This window comes from Glossina fuscipes, unplaced genomic scaffold, assembly GCF_014805625.2.
Source record: "Glossina fuscipes isolate IAEA_lab_2018 unplaced genomic scaffold, Yale_Gfus_2 1, whole genome shotgun sequence".
Taxonomy (NCBI): domain Eukaryota; kingdom Metazoa; phylum Arthropoda; class Insecta; order Diptera; family Glossinidae; genus Glossina; species Glossina fuscipes.
In genome coordinates this window covers 45,038,984-45,063,506 of record NW_023998415.1, presented here as the reverse complement: position 1 = coordinate 45,063,506, position 24,523 = coordinate 45,038,984, and the positions used below count along the sequence as shown (strand labels likewise).

General features: G+C 32.0%; 1 protein-coding gene across 1 annotated transcript in view; it reads left to right on the top strand.

The window, feature by feature from the left end:
- Window positions 1-17,267: 17,267 nt before the first annotated feature.
- Window positions 17,268-24,523, top strand: part of LOC119645045 — a 166,936-nt gene continuing 159,680 nt past the window's right edge. Inside the window, exon 1 of the mRNA XM_038044851.1 lies at window positions 17,268-17,472. The gene's annotated coding sequence lies outside the window, so the exon portion shown is untranslated. The remainder of the gene's footprint in view (window positions 17,473-24,523) is intronic.

The window sequence follows — 24,523 nt, the reverse complement described above, 5'->3', positions numbered from 1 at the left end:
TATATATATATATACATATATATATATATATATATATATATATATACATATATATATATATATATATATATATATATAACATATATATATATATAACATATATATATATAGGCACAAGAGGTGCGTGAATCGCTTACTCAAAAATTGTCAAATTGTTCTGACTCAGCATTGATTGCTTAGAGTTGTATTTATAATAAAAAAAAAAAACAGCTGTAAACTGAAAATTAAATAAATTTCAAACAAACAATTGAACCAAAGTAAAAAAAATTTTAAATTTATGAAAGGTAAGTAAATTATTCTCTTTTCATTTCATTTGTCCAATCAATACTGTTAATTCGCCAATGCTTGTAATCAATCAATTTATGTATCGTCAATCTTTCCGTACATCATTACATATATAGTATCGCTGACGTTGATAAAGCGTCAAAGATCAACAAAATAAAAAAAATTAATCACTTTATTGCATATGAGGAGTTTTATCGCCAACAGCCCTAATCCATTCTACTAAGCAACCAAAAAACAAACGACGTAATATTAAGGAAATATATATAGCAGACGGAATGTTTCCTTTGCTGCGATTACATTGAATGGCAATCGAGAAACATCGAGATTGGTGGAGAAGGATTCTTGCGGGACGCTCTAGAACCTCCTAAGTTACCCGAAAAATTGTAAGTCTGTATATCTATATCAACAATATAAACTAACATATACACAGTTTTATATGTAGAAAAGATTGTGACACGCAAAATAGCCGCAGGCCAAAAGAATATCGGGAAGACATTTTAGGCAAAATTGGTGCGACTAAGTTCTTGGTCTTGAGGCACCTTAAACGATGATTCATACATGTCTAATACATATATTTATTAAAGTGATCTAATGCGTAGACGGAGCTTACAGTTATTTTCGTCATCCCGCATAAAACGCAAACGTCCCTCCCTTGACATGGTTCTTGCAAAGCTCGACAGAAAATTCCCGCCAATTATACAAAAACCGCATGTTTTTTTTTTCTTTTTGTTAATTTTTGCTTTCATATTTGTTTTATCGTTAATTGAGAAGAGCTTCAAACAACTTTACAAATGTGTTACAAATTTTTTTTCATTTATTTATTGATTAGGTGCTTGCATGCATTTTGGTCAGCGAAAAGGAGGAGAAATCACTACCGTACAAATTGATTGAAAATGTCATTTCGAAGCGAGGAAATGTCAACTTTTTATTGCTTGTGGGTTGCAAAAAGAGAAGAGTTTTGCGTGGCAAGCCGAGGAAAGTGATGTTCTTGCAGCTCGTGAGCGATGCAAAAAGAGAAGAGTTTTGCGTGGCAAGCCGAGGAAAGTGATGTTCTTGCAGCTCGTGAGCGATGTCTTGTCGGACTCCCGTCTTACAGAGTCTCACAAGTCGCTGTTTGCAACCAAAATGTTGATTGCACGAAAAGTTTTCATAGTCATCCTTGAGTCAAGATTGATGGGTGATTAATGCCCTTTTCAGTCACAGAAATTTCGACGGTATTCTATTTCTATATATTTAGTACTAGTCTTACAATCCAATCATTTAGAGCATAATCATACACATATATACATATACGGATATACATATATATATATATATATATATATATGTTATATTTGGCCATGGCTCGCTCATATCAATAGAAAGAATAGTAAGAATAAAATAAATAAATAAAATTGATCCAGTTTGTTAAAAGGGGACACCGTGGCGTATGAACTGAAAATGTCATGTCTTGTAAAAATTACTGCTGCTCCTACAACATATAAAAATTAAAGTATTACTCGCATAAAAACTTCATGAGAGAATGAAAAATACACACTTAACCCAAAGGCAATTAAACGCACACATCTCTGTTAATAATTTCTGTATATAATGTATGACTATACGACTTAACTTTTGCGTGTGCATGTGTACACGATTGAATACTTACATCCCGCTGTCCTTTCATATGTATACACCTACGTACTTATATATAATAATAATGAAATCAAAAAAAATAAAAAAAATAAAAAAATAAAAATAATATATATACATGTATACATATATATATATATATATATATATATATATATATATATGTATAATATATATAAATTAACGGAGAAAAGTTAACTCTCGTTACTGCTTTGTAGTTGTTCTGCTGTGTTCGAACAGATTTTCATTCCTAACTCTCGCTTCTCGCACTGCTACTCCATACATACATACGCTATCAAAACTCGATGTTCGAGAACATAACATATATATATATATATATATATATATATACGATAGGCACACATACATATATATTAAATGAAACGAGCGTGTGAATGAAAGAACGAATAAACGAAACAAAGTCTGTAAAGCTTTTTTGATTAAAGAAAAGAGAAAATAATTGAAGTACACTTGACAGTACATATTGCTAATAAGTTATGGCGTTAAAGCACTTAATTAATGGTAAACTTTTTTTTGGTTTTCATTTTTGGTGAATATGTAGCATGTTTGTGGAATTAAATAAAAATAAATTATTATTAAGATCTCATTAAATTATAATTAATTAAGATTTATTTGATGTGCTAATGACAGCATAAAATAAATTTGTGCTCTTAGCTCAAAAAGGCCTTAGGCATACGAATTATTAAAATTAGGAATTTTCGCAAAAATGTTTGATTGTTCCATTTCAAGTGGGCATGGTCAGGATACTATCATATTCAATAAGAATTTACTTTTAACCTCTTACAGTGCGCATAGAGTGCAGAATGAGCTATCAAGTATAGATTGCGGGTAAGCGTAATGCCTTAGTAAATATGTTCACATTCAAGACGACTTGCTCACATAGTTTGGCATATTCAAGTGATATGAAAAATACGGAACGGAAAGATCAATTTTTTTAATCCTCTCGCCCATATCACTTCATATAAAAAGTAATCCTTTGTGTGCGGAGACTGTCTAGTTTTTAATACTTTTATTATATAAATTGGTTCGTAATAGTGGCTTAACATGGAGGCCTTGTCTCGCCGTATGGCGGTTCTCACGACAGCTAAGCTTTATGACGAAAATAAGTGAAGAATAATAGAGTTTTTTTCCTAAATTTGGATGACGTCAATCCTTCTCTTTGTTCCCTCCCCCCAAAAAGGATGAATGAAATGAAATGTATAGCTTTGGAAATATGCAAGATTTAATTTTAGACATTTTATCGAGAAAATAAATCGAAAATTGTATTAAGCGAATTACTTTAGGTTATATATAATTATTTTTACTTGTTTTATTATATGTAAATATTTTGAAATAAATAATTAATCTAGATAAAGATTTTGTTCGGCTTTATGCATTTAATTGATTAGATAACAATTATGAATAAATATAATGTAGAAAGCAATCTCCAAAAAGAAATTTCGTAATCTTTTGCTAATACATTTTTTATGTAGACGATATTTTTCTCTTCATATTCAAAATATAAATGCATTCCATTTATGTGCGTGCATACTTGAGGAATACCTTCTTAAGAGAATCATTTCCAAATTATTCCTATCAAGTGGAAAATTTTGTTTCGATTATTAATGCTCGGCCATATGCAACATGGACTTACCTGTTGACTCATCTGTACGTCCCTCTGTGTTATTCTCCATCTGCGTGTTCAATTGTATGCTCATGTTTTTCTTCTTTGCATCTACTTTTCGTTAAGAATTAAGCCTCACCTTATTTATATTACTTTCATCTTTCTAAAGGACAACATACTTCTCAGGAAGTTTAAAAAATTCACGGAAGTAGCATGACCTATAGTTGTTCTTCTGTCTTTTCCATACGATGGCAGGTACACGCATAGGTCCCCCTAAATGCTAGTCAACCTCAAGAATGTTTGATATATTTTTTTGGAAAATATAGAATTGACCTATCAATAATGCGATGGCGTGTAGTCGTTATTATGCCAGTTGTCAACTAGTTTCTCATAATCACTTTATGTGTGAAAGGATATTCGCGTTTAGGTCGTCTTCGATCTGGCAAGAGTTTTCATTGATATGTTTAATAACTGAAGAAATTTTTCAGTTACCGTAATTTTCCTAGAAGCAATTTTGCGAAGCTATTATGTTCCACAAGCGAAACAGCCAGATCGATTGGAATATTCCCTAGTCACTGAAGCGGGCCACAGTTAACTTACGGTCCCATAAACCTATTCCATGCTGTTGCTTTTGTTGTTGTTGCATTTTTTAATAGTTCGTTAATCCTTACAACATGTTTGTGTTGTTTCGCCGATAAACGCGTCTACAACAGCATTTAAAAAACAAAAAGTTCACAATTCCTAAATATTCAATATATGTCAGCATTTCATAACATATAACACATGTGGATCGACAATTAAAAGAAGCGAATACGATCAGCTAGCACTTCCGCGACAATCAAAGGACATGACGAGGCTACCGTTTCAAATATGTATCACTTTACTGTCATTGAAGCGTAACATAGTTAAGACATATTTTTAAGTGAATAATGCTGATGCAGTCTCATATCAAAAAAAAATGTTGAAATTGTTCTTTATTGCAATATACTGAGTTATGGATGGGGATCAAGTATTATGCTAAACGACATCTGTCTGCCCTTAAAAGTTTTGAAGTTAAAAGCATCAATTATATCATCATTTATATCATAATTTATGGAAATTTAAACGTAAAATATTTCAATTAGTCTATGCAGGTAAAGGTACATACAACCTTTCAAAGTAACTTATGAAGATTATAAATTTTTACTTTTTCATTTAATATTTGTTTTTGCATATAAATCATTTAAGTTAAATCTCTTGCTTGTTTATGTATTATTGTTCTTCTATCAAAATAACTTTTACTTTCTCTCTTTGTGTCACGGAAAACGAAAGAAAAAATGAAATGAGAAAAAAAAAAAAAAAAAAATCTATGTCATCCTTCTCGAGCATATATAGTATTCGTAGTAGAAAATTTATATCTTTTACTTACTTGTATGCTAAAGTTACCTAAAGTGCACACGTAACTGTTGTTTCATCAACAACATCATCAACGGCATTATCGTTATTGTCATTATAATGATAATTATTGCGATGATAATGATCAATATTTTGGGTCACTCGTTGGCAGCGTTATACAAAAATTCAAAGTTTCCTCTCTGCATGTCCTATAAAGATTTTTTCCAAAGAAATAAATGTAAAAGTCATGTTTGCCAAAAAAAGCAAAAACAAAAAAATATAAAAAAAAAAAACAAGAAGAAATTGTTAAACGCGAATGTAACCATATTTGGCTATATATCTCAATGGGTTTGCATAGCGAGCGACCACTTGTTTTTGGCAAAAATTCTCTGTTATTTAATCAAATGATGAGAGCATTAAAAACTGTGAGAAAAAACGAAAAAACGAAAAGAATAAAAAAAACAAAAAATTCCTTAAACAATAATTATATTAATGTGAAGTGAAATCTTTCAAATTCTTTTCTTTTTTGTTACATTCTTTCTTTTCTTTATGCTTTAACCGAGTTGTAAGAGACTTTCCTTAATATCATTGAAGCCCCTTAGCATATGATGTATCAAGTAATCTCGCATTAGCATTAGACAAAAGTTTACATAAAGATATGTTTAATAATAATAAAAACTAGGATCAAATTGTAGCTAAGGAGTAACTGCTCGGACTTCGTAATGATTAATATCTTATCAAATTCGAAAGTTTCACCGGAAGATTTCATTTTTCTTTGCTTCTTGTAAGGTGCAGTTCGTGACTTTAGCTTACAAGTTTTTGTTTTCAATATTTCAACCTTGGAAAGTCTTCCCGGAATCTATGTGTTCGATCAAGACCTAAAAAAATTATCCAAATCCAAAACAAAGAAAACGTTGTCTGTTCGCTTATTAAAGTCTCAATAAAATGTGTGTTCCAGCATCGCTTAGATATTGGTACAGCATTTGCTCTCAGAAAATTGAAAAAAAAAAAACAAAATACTGATCATCAAAAATCAATAAAAATGTGAACACGAAAATGGCAACACTTAGCCAAAAAAGCTGAACAATATATTTGTGCATGCGTTAATAAGCATTCAGTGATATTTCAAGCACTTTGGCCGCGCAGACGTAGTTTGACGATCATTCACGTGGGGCGATGTGCGAAAAACTACCTGTCAGGTTGTCATTCATTATATGCTTTTCGAGTACAACACGCCCGCACATATTAAAGACGAGTTGGACACTCCATGCGGAGACTCTGCATCATTATTCACCAACCTGAAATGTTGGGTAACTGAAATGAAACTGTACCAGTTATACTAGATTACTTGACGATAAACATTCACGTTTCGGTCAAAGATTGCCATTAGTAACGAATAACTCGGTCAAATTCACTAAACCCCGTCGGACGCCCATCAATTCAAAGTTAGAGAGACGAAGAGAGAGAGCGAGAGAGAGAGAGAGAAAGAGAGAGAGAAAGAGAAAGAAAGAGAGAGAGAGAGAGAGAGAGAGAGAGAGAGAGCTAGAGAAAGACGGACAGCTGTAAGTGAATGACTGACGCTACAAAATCGAAAATGAGAATGAACGAAATTAACTTGATATCAAGTCCAAGTTTCAGCGACTATTGTCCGTTTCACAAAACCAAAAAGAATATTCTAAGAAAAAAAATTTGAATCAAATGATTAGGTTATGGCGGAAACTGTTTTATAAAACAATAATAGGAATGTTTGTGAACCGATCACCTAATTGTAAACTTTTTTCAAGGACACTGCGTTGATGAACAAAAAAAAATAAATAAATAAATAAAAAAAATATCTTATCCTACTTAGATCTGAATTTATTTTATAATATAAGTATCGTTCATTTTCCATTTATCGTAAAAAAAGAAAATACCCTATACTATGTATGCACGTTTCCAATCAATGCTTACCTTGATAGCAATCATTAAGAAAAATTGAACTGGATAATGGCAGTTTGATTACAAAGGGAGAGGCAATAGCACTCTTTTCTCGATAAACCAAGCATGTGCATGCAGTTTTTGACTTTCATGGATTACAAAACATTTCATAATTTCATTATATGGTATGTGCTATGTACTATCTATGAATCATATCGTCCAAGTTCGTCATAATCTGATCAATGGATGGCATAGTTACCAAAAATTTCATTAAATTTGATTTTTTTATTTGCTTCACTACTACGTAAAACTCCCTCCCTCCCACACGAACTGGCAATACCGACAATAATTGGTTGAAACCGGTTTTCTGCTGCAACGTATATATAAAACTTAATTTTAATATTAAAATTTTCAACAGTTTGATCCGTTAGTACTATTTGAAAGGTTGCTGTTGCGTAATACTTTGCAAAATGTGATTTGTTTGTCGTCGACATGTTGTTTAGGTTTTTTTTTCAGAAATTTTATCGTGCATCGGAAACTATACACAGCCATGAAAATACGAATAGCAGGCAATTCGTTAGGACAGTCTAAGCTGTGTTAACAGACTTAAAAGAGAAAAAAAAAAATTCAAAAACTTTAATTTTAGAACAACACAAGGTATTCTTCTGTCTCACTCAACCGCCCTACATGTGAATGCCTCTAATAATTTGCCTTATCTTAGGGGTGCCATTAAAGTTTTTAACAAAATTTCGAATTGAAAAAAAAAAAAAAAAAAAAAAAAAAACCATTTAATTAACTTAACATATAAAACAAAAAAAAAAAAAAATTTTGTTCAAAACCTGTGTTTATATATTCCAGTGTTTTTTTTTTTCATATCCAAAGAATTTTTATACTTTTATGACTATTTGCTACTCTGTGAACATTTTTTAAACTTGTTCAACTTATATATGTTAAAATAAGTGTATATTTCTTTTATATATATATACATTTTTTTTTATATAAATGTCTTAATAAATCTTTTTATTTATTCCCATACTGACATGTGTACTATTTATATGGCAATGGCTGTATATTCTTCACAGACAGACAATCAACTGACGATCATGAACCAAAGTGCATTTAGAAAAAGTAAACTTGTTTTGAAATTTTCTTTTATTACGCTTGTCATGCCCCAGTATATACTGAAAACCGTACTTACTCCCTTAGTCTAATTTATGAGTCCGAAAAATGTTAGAGTAGAGTCGGGTTTTATAGTTTAGTTCATTTCTTAAATTTTATTTAAATGAAATTTGTTGCATAATTCAGGTTAATATTGTTCCACCGACAAAGCTATAATTGCTTCTAAGGTATATCTACGCTTGAATCGATAACAAAGTTACAAGCCGAAATAAAATTTTTTGAAGGCCATTGCGAAAATCCCTTGTAATAGATGTATTCAAGACGGACGAAATAATCTTTGCGGATTTCATTTCATTTCCTTTCGCAAAGACTTTCTCCTTCAAAGTGCTATACGGTGCAAGTTCACTTCGCACACATCCGGCAGAGAAATGCTTCAACATATACTTAATTGCAACTTACAACAGGTGGAGGACCTTTCACTTGAGACATTTATTATTTATAATCGGACTAATTACAAGACTACAAACTATTACGAACCAGAACCTGAACATCTTTACATATTACAGTTTTTCAGGTAACGGGCATCAAAAATTCGCTTCTAAATGATTGTAATTTATCGTAAAAGTATTCTTAGTTTTATCTATATGATATGTGACATATCGCTCAGTAAGTTCGTAGGATTACTAACTAAAAATAACCACTTTTAAGCAATATTTGTGTTCAATAATTAGCATAATCTTCTTCACCTCTTCTCTAACATTTTTATACCTTTTTTTATGCAATGATTTGTCCAAGCTTTGAACACACGCTTAAGTTTGGCCAATCACTTCTTGGAGATATATTGGGCATGGAAACAGCTCAAAGTGCAATTCATGCCATTTATCCAGTATAGCAGTCGACTTGTGTCATCCTTTTACCTGATGAATGAGCACTTTTTCTCAATGCCGTCATCCAAATGGTGCAATAAGGATATAAACGTTCAATTCACGTTCAAAACACTTTTCAAGATTATATCATGTGCATTCGAAAAGAACGGACGTCGTAAACTTCCCAGAAGACTTTTGCGTTCTTAGGTGCCTTGAACGGTTTTCGCCGATTGTTGTCGATTCAAATGTGTATCGGTTTGATTATGATGTAGTGTAACGATGAATCCAAGCTTCATCACCAGAAAACACTCTATTCATGTGCGCCGAAAATGTTCTAAGCAACGCTCTGAATCATCAACACGTTAGCGTTTTTCATCAAAATTGAGCAAACACGGTATCATTAGCAAGGCAGAGATTTTTTTATAGGCAAGTGTTCATGCAAAGTAATAAATACGCGGCGACGCGTCAGCTATGTCACGCAATCTCACTTTTCCGTGTTCCAAACCGATTTTGTGCGCCTTTTTCATGTTTTCTAGGAGAGCTGCTGAATTCGGGCGACTACACTGTTCAGCATCAATCATTCAGCATCTACATCTCAAGCAATTGCCTCGATGCAGCCGAGTCTATTGCCATTAAGCAATAATTGTTATTAATATCCGATACGAGTTTCGTTTGAAAGTTGAAAGTCATATCCTTTGATCTTACTGAACGATTCACGGGCTTGCAAAAATACAAATAACTGCGTATTGAATAGATTACGTTTTTAGTTGTCGATGGATTAAAGGACTCTCCGGTGCGTAATTGTGCGTAATCGCACGCATATATATATATATATATATATAGATGTGTGTGTGTGTGTATGTGTAAGTTATCAGCTAATATCTCTATATTTAAAAGAACGCAAAAACAAAAACAAAAAAGTATGTTTTTGTAGCTTAGCTTTATAGCTCGCTTTTCGACAACAGTAGATGAAAAGAATCCATACACATGAACACATGCACACAGACAGAGAACAACAATAATAAAAACGAAAAAAAAAAAAACAAAAAAACAGCAGCAGCAGCTGGCAAGATATATATATCTATCTCTCTTGTATTGCAAATATGTACTCTCGGTACACGATGGATAAACTGTTCTGTGTTTGTGATATTTTTGTGTTTTTTTCCTTTCTTTTTTTTTGTTTTTTTATTTCCTCTCTTCTTCTTCTTTTTTAGTGGCATTTCGTTCGTTTATGGCATGAAAAATATCAGCCTGTTTCAAGGTCATAGCTAATGCTTTGTATTTGTTTTGTTGGTTTTGCTTATGTGTACGTAAACATTTGTGTATTTGTTTAAAGAATTTCCAAAAGAGGGGGACAGTAGTGCATAGACAGACTTTATGTACACATTAAACGACTGTTATTGTATTCACAGCGCATTGAGACCTCAGAGACCTACTAAGTATAAAATAGAAAGAAAAAAATCAACAAAAAATACCAACAAAAAAAAAAAAAGAAGAAAACATTCAGTAACGCTTTTTAGGCCACACATCACGTGCACTTGCCGTATACTCTCTAATGCTGATGATAATGAGAAAAATTGTTTATCCAATAACTTTAGTGTCAACTTATTGGTTATTATATCGTTTTTGTTGTTGTTGTTGTTATTGCTTTTTTTCCTATTTTTTTTCTTTTTCTTTTCATATGACAATAATAATGCATTCATTGAATTATATTTTTAAATTTTCTACATATATATATATATATATATATATATAAAATTTATATTTTTGTGTTAAGATAAAAAAAACAAATTTTTTTTTCTATTATTCTGTTCAGTTACATATAAATTAAAGGGAAATTTAATATTCTGTTAAAATATTGGGAATTTTTTTATTTTTGTTGTTGTTGTTTGTTTTTTCTTTTTGCTTTTTTCCATTTTCTATCCAGTTGATTTGTATGCGCATGTTCTCTCTTTTGCTTTGGCAATGCTCCTCAACGTGTCACATGAAAGTATCATTTGGTTTAACTTGAATGTTAAAACTGAAAACATTGCGTTTTGATTTATCGCATGGTGCATAGACTTTAAACAGTAAATCTTTAGTAAATAAAAATTTTTTCATACAATATTTCCTAAAAAATAATATATATATATATATTTATATATTTATAGAAATATATTTATGGATAACGTTTAGTAGGTAAACTAAATCCAATCTAATCATCAACGTAGATCTGGTTTGATGTTGATTCACATACGATAACTATGAAAATGTTAGATGTAGACGAGTCAAAAGCACAGTTAAGTAAGTGCTAGCAAAGCAATTTATTACTGTTTTGTTTTTGCTTTCGAGAAAGCAAGCATTGCAAGCAAAAATCAATAAATAATAATATTTCTAGTTCAAGATTTGCAATTTCATGTTGATTTCCCTCCAAAAGGCATTCAATTGATTATTTTCTTCTTCTTTTTATTATTATTTCGTTCCTTATTGCCCTACCTATACCGCTGCTACTGCTGATGATGATGCTGTTGCTACTATTGTGATTATTCTTCTTAAGGAAATTGAATTTTTTTTAAGACTCATCAATTCTCCGGATATTCATTTAATATTCATAGAATTTTGTTAAGTTACCAGCCACCAGCCACCAGCCACCAGTCACCAATGCTTCGGACAATGTAGTCTAAAGATAATTTAAAATAGTTTCGTCCTTGAACTCTACCAGAGATATGAAAAAAAAAACTTCTGCAAAAGTCACATAAAGTGTTTACTTAAGCTCTGCTATGCCATGCTATATATTTTCTATACATAAATAAGTAAGTCCTTGTGTAGATATATTTGCAACATATATAATACATAAGTATATGAGGACTCGTGTGGTATTCTTCGTCAAATAAACGTTTATATATAATTTCCTTTCCATTTAATGAGAGTAAAGTTGACCTTTCAAAAGATTGTTCTTAAAATTTACTTACTACGAATTACATATCTCCTCCATCCCGTCTGCACACTCACGAAAAATTCCGTCGACTAAGATTCAGTGTATCGTTTGCATAAACTATTCGGTTTTTTTTTTTTTTTTCCTTTCTTTCTTTCTTTTTTTTAATCTTTAGAAAAAATAATATTTATTTATATTTATATTTTTAATTATTCATATAATGACTAAATTTCAAACTAAAATATTATAGGGGAAGCGGGCGATCCGAATCGTTTTCCGAGTAGCATTCGTCCTTGGGAGAAAAGAAGGTCAACGTAATAAATTTCTTCAAACTATCTAAGAAATAGCGATCTGTTCGATGAACATAAACGCATGGAAAAACGTAGATTGATTCAAGAATTGATTCTAAATTGATCGGCTTAATAAAGCATATGTCTATCTGTCAAGTTCTTCGGACAAACTTAATAAACGCATGCAACATTGTAGTTCTTGTAGCGCGCAGTTACACATTATATTACATATATATATATATATATATATAAATATATATTAATTATAAATTCCTTCTTTTCAATTGTCTTCTTATCCCAACTTTCTGAGAAGTCCATCCAAGTCGTGTTTTTAGTAAATAGTACGATATATTGTTGCTCTGATTCCATCCTATTGACGTTTACCGTTCTCTATTTCTGTTTAGCTAAACAGCTATACGGAAACACTTCTTGAAGTCGAGCGCATTACTTTGTTAGGCGACAATAACTTACAGTGAACAATAACGTTTCAATACCAAATGCAGAGATTTTTTTCTTGCAGGCATGACATTAGACCTTTTCCGCTTGTAACGTATAATCATTTTCAGGCGGTATTGCCAGCCCATTGGCAGCTCACTTTATCCATTTCAAAGCGGACCCACTTTAATCGCGCTTGAGCAGCAAAATTCGTTTTCTTCAGCTTCTGCTACAAACAAATATCTCCTTTCTTAACCACTTCAAGACTCCGAAGAAGTCAGATGAATTAATATTTGTGGCTAATGATCGATTTATATAAGCTCTTAATGCCGATTGTCGTAGGTAAAGAGTCAGATTTAATCAGAGTAAGTAGAGTGTAAAAAGTGAGTATAGGGGGAAAGAGGTAGAAATAAGAAAAAAAAGCGAAGAGAAACAATGATTTATATACTTTACCAATAACGGTCAAAACACAGTTTCTTTTACGATGACACTTCAATATGGATTAATCAGCATTCAAGTTGAGGTTATGTTCGATCTGTGCACACGTCCAACACTAATCGCGGTCGGCAAAAGTCTTGCGCTGACGATTGATCCACCACAGCAAGAACCAATATGTGTTGAAATTAGTACACGATGCCAGTCACGTTCTTTCAGGAGCATATGAAGAAGAAAGCAATGAATTTTTGATCTTTGGAGAAGTCACAGATGGACGCACTTTTAAAATTTCGGCAAAGATTGATAATTTTTATGTAGAATGGAAAACAGAGAAACACTGATTGACAAGATATATCTTAAGTGTATGTATGTATGAATTGTACATTAATTCAATAATAATTAGAAAACGTTTTCACAAAAATGTCCTTGAGTCCTTGAGTCCTTGAGTTTTTTTTTTTATCAAATTAATTGATTCGTTTTTATTCTCATTTTCCTATAGTTTACGACAATACCGTTGCAAGGGATGTGGATGATTGTTAAGGTTCAGTCCATGCTTGCCAGAACAGTCCATGCTTTTACTGTGACTTAACAAATGTAAGGGGACATCAACCCTTTGATATGTTTTCTATTCGGGTAGTATTCATGAGGTATATAGTTTTTCCTTTTTCTGTTCATTTTCCATAGCATGCAATCAACATAAAATTTATCACTGACTTATTCGGTCTTTATCTAGTGAACTTTGAACTTTTTCATCGACCACATCCCGCGAAGCTATGTTCGAGCGTTCATTGTCTTCAAAATTAGGATCTTTTCCACGAAACCTTGCCGACTGGAATTGGAACCTAATTAGAAGCTGTAGAGGAATACATGAGATCTAGTACGGTAGTAATAAATACTCGGATAATATAACTAAATGTCAGTAACTGGTTCTTGCTAAATACGACTTAAGGCTATCGTAAGTTGTTTAATTCCTGCGATCCGTACCTTTGCCATTATAGAATTGAATAAATCGGGAAGCATATATAGGAGAAGTGTGTTCGCATTGCGTCCGTGTGTACTTTTCATTTTACTCCAGCTGACAAGCATTCAATAGAGCTGGCAAATCGATGGCCATCTGTTCGCATTTTTATCCTTAAGGTAAGATAATGAACAGTGCTGCTGTCTTTTTCCTGAACTATCTTACTTATGTTCAGGTGTATTGTATGCCGAAAAGTTGCCTATATTTATAATAACTTGAAAACATGGTTCATTGTTGTTTTGCTTAATAAACAAACAATGGCCTCTGTTTGCGTTTTGTGGTTTCCCATTGTTCTATGCAAACGCCGTTATAACGTTTCTTCTTAGTGGGGGAAGGAAAATAAACAGCAAATCATCCAAACTCAGAGACAGAGAGAGAACACAGGCAGTGCTTACTACAAGATTCGCTTGTTTTGCTAACGTTTTTAATGTTTTGGAAGAAAATTCTTTTCATTCCGCCGTGCATGGGACACTTTTCTTCTCAACGCCTGTAAAAGTTACGATTCGATAAAACGGCAGAACATATCTTAGCATTCCGAGTAGCGCAGGCAATACCACTACAAATTCAGCGACCCTAGCAGCAAGCAGTAAAAATATATAAGATACGTAAGAAGGGTCTGCCATTATTTTTTATTATAAAATTTAAACTTTTTTTTTTCTTTTTCTTGCAAATGAAAATTGAAAGAAAATTAGACAAAGATTGATGTATGAGCAAAGGAAAACATTTTACCGCGAACTAACTTAATGGTAAAGTAACAAGAATTGTGAAGCTTCTCTTCCTAAATATCACATATTCGATCAATTCGTTTGACGCGGTTGATGTTGTCGTGTAACGCACGATAATTGGTAGCCGCTTCCGACTAACGATTATGTAAATACGATACTATAAACGAAACTAAGAGCAACAAGTAAAAAGTTATATTCTCGCATACCCACCACTATGTCTTTCGTATTCAACTTTCCAAGCTCTTTTTTTTTTTGATACCCATATCGCTGGTATTATTAGGAAAACATTAATCCACCAGGTCGCGGAGTCTATCGTATTCATTTTAGACTTAAACCATTTGTAGGTCGATAATATATATGTTCATTTGAGGAATGTACAAAATAATTTTAAACAATTTGCCTCGTTTGCGTTATGGTAGATAAGCATAAAACCCCCTTGTGTGGGCATGGACAATTGTCTCCACGTTTTTCGCAGGTAAAGTGTAGTGTGTTTAGCAAAGTAAATGTGGAGAAGTTCAGCCTTCTAACTTTTATAAAAACAGAGTTGCATTCAGTTTATGCTACACTGCGTGTTTCTACTCCGACCAATTTGTCCCGTTTGCAATACCAACCTGCGTGCAAAGACTTACAATCCTTCTGTCAAATTTGATGCCGATATCTTCATTTTTGCGAACAGAAGAGGGCCAACAACAACAAAACACCAAACAGACATACCGACGGACAGATATGACAGAGAAATCAATGCAGAATTTCACGCTGATCAAGAACGCATGCACTCTATAGGGTTTCTGAAGTCTCCTTCCGAGTCTTACGTACGTTATGGAAAAAAACGAGACAACTATACCTTCATGAGTATACGATAGTGGGTATAATAAACCATCGAATATATTATATGGAAGAAAAGTTGACGATTAGGGTCAGGGTGGGAATGAGGAATTATGAACGGCGCAAATACTTGCAGGGCTGGGTGATACGTGACTTTGCACATCAACGAAAGAAATTAATGCATTCTTGTTTAGACTTGACTCAGGAATCAGTACAATTAAAGGGATCGAACGAATTTCAGTTGCATTCCAAATGGAAGCACAATGTGTTACAAAGTCGCTGAATTTTATAGGATTTTGAGGTGAAACAAAACAGCGTTGGATGTCATTTTTAATTGAAATTGCTCTTCTCCTTCTTCTTCTTCATTCTTTTCCTGCTTTTTAAGGCAATTCGACAATTCGAAACCTTCAATAAGCTCGATGAGTAAATTATTTTATGTTGAACAATATACGGGACACACCCGAAAACAATGGCCTGTACATATATAGAAGCCATATAAAATTTGGCATTCAAATATTAATCCGGGAGTCAGTTACTCAGTTACGAAAGTATATAAAAATTGAGCGATTGTTTATTGGTTATTTCTTGAGATATCGGATGAACGATATATGGGACACACCCGAAAACAATGGCCTGTACATATAGAAGCCATATAAAATTTAGCATTTAAATATTAATACCTTAGTCAGTCACTCAGTTACGAAAGTATATAAAAATTGAGCGATTGTTTATTGGTTATTTCTTGCGATATATGGTTAAGAAGGGATTCTAAAACGAGTACACGAAGTTTTCTTCTATTTATGAATTTTGAATGAAATTTTCAATATTCGTTGTAAAAATTTTACAAATATTTTTATAAATTTTTCTTTTGAATAAATTTTCTTTTCTTCTTATGTTAACATATTTAGAATTGTCTTGCAAAAAAGTCAACCTCATCATCATCATCATCATCATCATCATCATCATTTTCTGATCCTGAACAATGAATGAATGTTAACTTAATAGCTATAATAAAGGGAAATTAAGTAAAAGAATATTGTGTTTGTCGAATGTTACTAAATAATAAGCATATCTTCTATTCATATGTTAACTTACTTACTATGTTAACTTTATTATAATTTACATGAAAATTTAATCATTTCATCGCCAAAGGTAAGCGGATAATGAATTATAAATGTACCAGTAAAGCGGACAAACATGTGACCCAGAGTCGATAACAGTTACAAAATTTTTCATATTAACAGAGAAAAAACGAAAGTAAATTTGTACTTGAACCAAGCAGAGGGAAATTGAAAATGAAAAAAAAAAAAGGAGAGAGATAGAGAGTGAAAAAAAAAAAAATTGAGTTTTACAGCAGATGTTAGAAATTTTCCCATTATTTTATGTTAAAGAGGCAATTTCTAATTTATTTAAGCTATTTGAAGGAAAAGGTACCCAAGATACCGTTACTTTGACACTTAACACATATTCACAGAATCAGTTGAGATCTGTTGGTGAATCAAGTCACAAGTGTGGAACGCGTCCAACGAATACCGACCGACTGAATCAAATCAAGGAGATGCAAGCAAACAAATAATGAATTGTCATAATAAAATTAATATGACAATTTAATAGCACTCATACGCCACAAGATCTATTATCAAAATAAATAATATGAAGAAATTAATTAAAAATCAATGAGAATAATATGAGTTTTTAAACGAGTTTTTATTTCTTCTTTTTTTTCTTTTCCTTACGATTTTACAAAATTTAACAAAAATATCTAATAAGAACGAGATCAAAGAAGAGAGAGAGAAAAAAATAAAAATAAAAAAAATAAAAAATAAAAAATAAGGAAAGTGAAAGTGGACCAATAAAAACAATTTCATTGAAAGTGAAAGTGGAAATATAGCCAAGTGTATGGGAGAAAAGAAGAACTTCTCAAAATCTGTTCAACTGTGGCAAATGTTTTAAGTAAAATCACTGACGTCAATGCATAGTAATGCAGCAGCACGTTGAACGAATTTAAAAAACGTAAGACTTTCAAAGGCTTTAAAATGTTTTAAAACGTTCACGTTTTAAGACGTTTAAGTAGCCTTCAAAATTTCAATAATATTTATGAGAAATTTTTTGGTTTTTTTGGAGTTTTTTTTTTTTTTTTTTTTTTTTTTTTGAGAAAACAAAAATCTATTTATTGCATAATTTGGGTTTTTAAATTTTAGCCGAAAATTGTTTAAATGTATATATGCATATGTAAAATATATTTATGTGTTTGCGTGTGTGTAAGTGCATTTGTGTGAATTTTAGTTAAAGCAAAATAAGGCTAAGGACGTTTCTGTGTGAATCAACGAATGCCAAACTAAACTAAACCAAAGCAAACAAGCAAAAAGCAATAACAATAATAGCAGCAATATAAACCGAAATTGAGTAACGAAAGTTGGATCGTTACATACGTCACTGTTTAACGTAGATACGCATGGTGGTGTTCTAAATTTCCTGCTTTTGTGGTTGTTATTATTGTTATTATTGTTATTGTTTTCAAACCGTAAAAACCTTTATGATTATGTTTGCTTACACTTTCAACCACGCACGCAGCCATACATAGTTATTCATATATATTTATATAATAAAGTATGCATACCCTGTCTACACCACGTTCCACGAGGACTAAGAAGCTATTTTATAGAACATTTTTTTCTAAAAGCATTTAAAAACAAACACAGAAACACACTTGTTAAGTGATGGCCCGGCCTTGAATTAATGTTTTTTCTTTACTTTTAAATACTCATTTATGTAAGTATTGGCGTGAATGTGTTTGTGTAAGTGTGTGTGTGCGTGTGTGTGTGTGTGTGTGTGTGTGTGTGTGTGTGTGTAAATTTTGTTCATATTTAAATTAGGTTTCTTGTCCTCTTTTCAGCTTAGTATACTTGACTTAAGATTTCAATGTGTTACTAATGAGTCTGTGCACTTAGAGAAAATTGCATTAATGTACCGAGCAGCGTTGCTGGGAATTACTGACACAATTGCAACTTTATGCTATGTATGAGCGTGTGCTTATGCGTGTGTGCGTATATATATATATTTATATATATATATATTTATGCATACAATGCATATTTATAAACCAACGACGTCATTCACATTGATTGCGTATCATTTGTTGACGATATTATTAAAAGACAAAAATAAGCGAAACGAAAAAAACAAAAAAAAAAAAAAATAAAAGACAAACGAAACGAATGTAAAGCATATCAAAGCATAAACACAAATGCAAACACAAACAAATGCATGAAGGATACGATACGTTGAGCTACATATATGTAATGCTCTCTTGCTCTCACTCTCTAAGAGTCTATGCCTCTCCGTTTGCACTGTAGCTTTACAACAGTTCAAGGTAAATTGTCTATGGAGGTCATTAAGTTCATTTGCCAGGTTGTTTGTGTTGTTTGGTAGGCACACTCATGCATATATAGAACGTCAGGAGCAGCAGCAACAGCAACGATGACAGCAACAACAACGGCAGCAATCATTTCTATCTAACTTTAGAGATATGTAAAAAAAAAAAATAAAAAATAAAAAACAAAAAAATTCATGCATTCTTTTTTTCGTTGTCATTGTTCTTATTTTTGCTGTTTTGCTGTATATCTTTTCTAGTTCTGGTTTCCTCGGTTTTTTTTTTTAATCCTTTTGTTGATATATTTTCAATTATGAAAAAAAAGTATCACTGCTTCTATTTTCCTGTTTTCAGTTGATAAAGTTTATTTCTTTCTTTCTATATATATATATGTGTATATATATATATATATGTTTATATATATAAATATATATATATAAATATATTTCCATGATGGAGTGTTTTGTTGATTTGCTCGTTAAAATACAGATACAAATATATGTGTGTGTATGTAGATGTACCTAACAGAATAGCTCGTGTTTCGTGTCCTTGTCCCAGTATTGTGTGTGTTGCGGTTTCACTATTGTTGATACCATTAAAATTTTATGTCATAATTGACACAAATACAAACACAATGAAGAAAGGAAAAAAACTTTACATATGTAAACAATAGGTGTGCGTGCTTGAGTATTTGTCTGTTTGTTTCTCTTTGCATTTCACAAGTTGTGATAAAAAAGCGTTAAATAATTTCAACTTAACTGACTTAACTAATGAGTTTAAAGCCCGCAGTTATTTGCGAGTGTGTATACATTTGTTCAGTGACCTCAAAAATTTGATTTTTATTTAGTTCTCCATGCATAGTAAAGAAACAAATTTTGCAACAAAAGTCCTGAGAAGTTCAGTGACATATAAAATTTAATGTCATGCAGTGTTAGTCAATAGTGAACGCAGGCAACAAAAAAAAAAAACAAAAACATGCCTATAAAATAAAATACGTATTAACTGTGACTTAATAACATGATATACCACCAACTGATACGAATATAGCAATATACGACAACATAATGACAGTAAGTCATTCAATTACAATAAATTTTTAAATAATCAATCGTAAAAATACTTTCTGCGCTCATTTTCACAATTATGTTAGAGTCTGTCGCACAAACACTTGATCTGAATTCAACACATTCATCTGGCTGTTTAAACTTTATTCAACTGCTTGCGCCGTTGTCTACCAATCTTTGTATCTTGTACTTTCTCGTCATTTCGTTCCGTTGTTTGTGTGCAATTATCGATTAGTCTCTTGATCTAGTTTTCCATCTGTCTAATAGCCGTGTATCTGTCACTGCATTCGCCCATTTCCTTTAAAACCAAAACCACTCATCTCTATACAGACCTACATCCCAGAACAAAACAACATCTTGTTTTAATCACCCCGGTGACCATATAAGAAGTCAACTAATTTTAAATCCCGTCAAAGTTCATCATAATAGTTCTTAGTCATGCTATCTATTGAAGCCCTTTTCTTCTGTTTGTATGTTGAATGCTTCTATGATTACATTTACTTTAAATTAAAATATGTTATGTAACAAGAAAGAAATTTATCCACAAATGCGGCCGAATCTTGTATATCCATCATCGCTATTCTAAAAATGACTAAAAAGCGGGAAACACTAAATAGTCATACGTTATGGCGTTGGGTGGGCGTGACTGATTTTTTCTATTTTTATTTAAAAAAAAAATGGAAATTTATATCGTGTGCCTGAAGCAGATATCGACAATGACGACCTATACCATAGCAATTGAGAGACAAGTGTACAGACGGACCGACAACCATGCCTAGAATACGGATCAGTTTTAATACTGATCAATAATGTGTACACTTGCGACAGTCACGGGAGCCTCGTTCTGGGTGTTGCGCACGTTTTACAAAAAAGCTGAACTTTTGATATTCTATAAGAATGAGTAGTGGTAGTAGTAGTAGTAGCAGTAGTATTAGTAGTTTTCTCAATTTTTTGACAAGTGCTGCAGGACGACCCATAGTGTATATAAGTACAAATTTTTACCGTTATCTCTGTAGTGGTTTATGAGTAGCAAGCAAGAAACCAAGTTTTTTTTTTTTTTTTTGAATTTTTGAAAACTCGTTCGATCTCAGGTTATATTGCACTTTGAGTAATTTGGTCCACTTTCGGCAATCAATCTGCGTACAAGAACTTCCAATGTTTCTATCAGATTTCAGGTCAGATAGTTTAATTTTTGCAACCAAGAGAATATTTGCCACTGGTAGACAGGCGAATAGACGGACATGCTTAAAGCAGTTTGGAATTTGAGAGCTCTCTGGGCTCTCTGAACTTCTCTACCGGGTGTTGCAAATGACTTTGTCAAAATGGATACAACCTTCATCCATCGGTCCATCGATGCGTATCACAACTTATTAATACCTCAGATACGTAGATTCAAGTTTGCTTCGTGCATGTCACAGTAAAGAATGTTCCCTCACTCAAAATAAAGTCGTGAAATTTTATATTATATTTCGTACACAAATGTTACACATACGCATACCGGATGAATGTTAATTGAAGCACCCGATCACTTAAATGGCAATTTTCATAATCTATTAGATGTGTTAATAAATTCTTTGGGGTGAAATTGGTTGCTTTCTAAAACGTATTTGCCGCATTCAATTTCCCCCAAATTTCAGATATAGATAACTTGGATATTGATGATGGTACGGCACGAGAGTTTAACTTGCTTACAAACTACTGTTCAGTGTACGTCAAAGGGCGAAAGGATATGCTGACATAGCAAGCATATTTTACGGCTTTGCAGTCTATACTGCTTCAAGTTTGAAAAAGTATGCCGCTGAAGGTATGAAAATGATTGAGTGAACTTTGGGATGAAATTGCGGTAAATGATAGAATAGTTAGGAAGTTGTTTGCGAGATTCCGTGCAAAACATTTTCATCATGAATACCATGAAAATTCGGATAACTTCGTCCATTTTTTTGGGACAATCAGCGCAGATAGTCATCTTAATTCATCTTGGGCTGGGTATTACCCCCAAACAGGGGCCCTTCCGGACTAGCAGTCTTTCAGATCGATGCAGTCGTACAAACAAGCCAAACAATGGTTCTGCAAAGTTGAAGGTATGTGAAAATGGGTCGATGACTATTTATATCAGACTTTCATATCACGAAGTCGCTGCAGTGCAGTTATTCGCAAATTGCTCTATCAATGGAAAGCCATAGATAATAATATTGAAAGTGTACAAAGTATAGCTTAATAAGAGGTGAAGTTTGTCAAAAAAAAAAAAACGTAAGAATTTATTAACACACCTAACAGTTAAGTTTGTTTCCTTATATAAACAAAACCTATTACTCTTAATGCTTGTAATGCTTATAATAATGCTCTAACTCTTACACACATACATTTCATTCTTCATTGAGTGACAGACATTCTTATGTAATAAGGCAAAATCTGATAAAAATTTGAGGTGCAATCAATTCACAATAGCGCAAAAGATTCCATTATATGTGAATATTGTTAAAACATAAAAACAAATTGAGAAAAGATTTCGTTTTGTCTATAGCTCCATTTACTGCTGACATTAAATACGAAAGTGTTCATCATGACTATGACTAAGTAATCGATATGAGATTCTGAACTGGTCTGATCTTGTAATAACTATTTCGAAATTGAAAATTTCTTCTCATATTTTCTGAATTTAGCTCTGCAATTTTCGAACAGCAGACACAAAAGCAAAAGATGAAGGGCTAGATAAGAACGTCGTACAACTATAAATTATAAGGAAAAAGGATAATAATGGGAGAAACGGGATGTTGCAAAGCATATACAGGCAAACCTGGGACCGCAGAAAAAAAACCGCACAAAAAAGAAATATTCAAAAACTTCATAAATAGCTATAAGAAATAATTTTTCACAGCATATTAAAGAAAATTTTTTTTATGCGATAGAGAGGGATCGCATAAAAGAAGTCTCACTTAGAAAATATGTGAAAGCTTTACGAAATAGCAAGAAAGTGCTTTCCAAACAAAATAAATAATTAAATTACACATTGAAACATTTAAAAAAATTTTAATTTCTAATTTTAAACACAAACAGGTTTGACTGTAGTTACAAGTCAAGTTAAGTCATTAATTGAATAACTATTAAAAAGTTGGGTTAAGCTAAACAACAAAACATAAATGGATATAATATATGATTGAGTATCGAACAGAATGAATAGAATAATAAGTTTAGTAAATCGAAAGAGGAGACCATAACGAAAAGTAAATGAATTCATTGAACTATGAGTTGCATAAATGAAAGTCTCTTTTATAGATAAATCTGTTTAAATTTTAAGGAGTAGTTACGATGCTAGCGACGAACGGGATAGCATATCATAAATATCCGCGAATCGTATAACAGTCAAGCATGTAAATATGTATGTATATACATACAGCTGTCGCACAGATGTAATGTGTGTGATATAAAGCGTACAAAAAGTTGACATATATATGGAAATTTGTTGTGCCATCAACAAGTATCAAACAAGTATCAATAAGTCATAAATTAAAAAGGTGTTTGCATATAGTGCTGCTCTGTTGTGTTGAATGTATCGTAATTTATAGAAATTGGTTTTCGTTTGCAACATATCACGAGTAGAGAGATAAACGGTGTAAAAGTCCTTTGGCAGAAGGACGCTGCTGTCTTTTTGTTACGACCAAAAAAGGAAAGATCAACTGCGAGTTGTTAGAGGTTGGCGAAATATGCATTAAACCGATGCATTAAAACATCAACTCAAAAACAATCGATCATTTTGAATCGTTCGCTAATCAAAAAACAAAAAAAGAAAAGAAGAAAAGGGGCCCGCACTTCAAGAAAAGGAAAAAGAAGTCTATCAGATACGGCGAAAATGTTTCGAGGCACGTTGGAAGCTCTTAATTAAAAAATGCTAACACATGCATCTTATTTACCAAATTAGGATTTGTTTTGTTGGTCAGTTTTCCCGGGAAGAATTTCCGTTGATATGTGAAAAATGTGTAAAAATGATTCAAACCACGAGTGGAAGACTTTTATTGGTGCGGTAAGTGATATCAATAATAATTAAGAGAAAATGTGTAGTCAGCAATGCCGTTTACTTTAATTATATAAACCATATGTTTTATTCTTTTATTCTCCTTCTGAATTTAATCAGTGTTTTTAATGAAAAATATGTCCGAAAATTTATGCATACATATAATGATGGCGAATGTAAAGAATATATGGTATTGCGGTTAAGCTTGCATTATTTATTATATTTTTAGTATTAGTTAACTGGCGTTTATATGTATTTATCTAGCTTTGTATTTCATCCTTTCTGTTTTTTTTTATTTTTTTTTTATTTTTATTATTCCTTTTGTCTTTCCAGTACTACTTTTTATAATTATATGCATACAAATGAAGAGACAACATGCTTTGGCTACTGTGTAAATAAATAAATAAATCATTGTATATATATATATATATATATATATATATATATATATATAGATAGATATATTATATATATTAAATGGTGATGATATATACAAATTAATTAACATCTATAAACATGGAGAAGCGACGGCGACGCACACAATAAATAAAAATAAATAAAAAAAAAAACCAATTAAAAAAATCCATATATATACATAAAAAGATAAATTCAAAC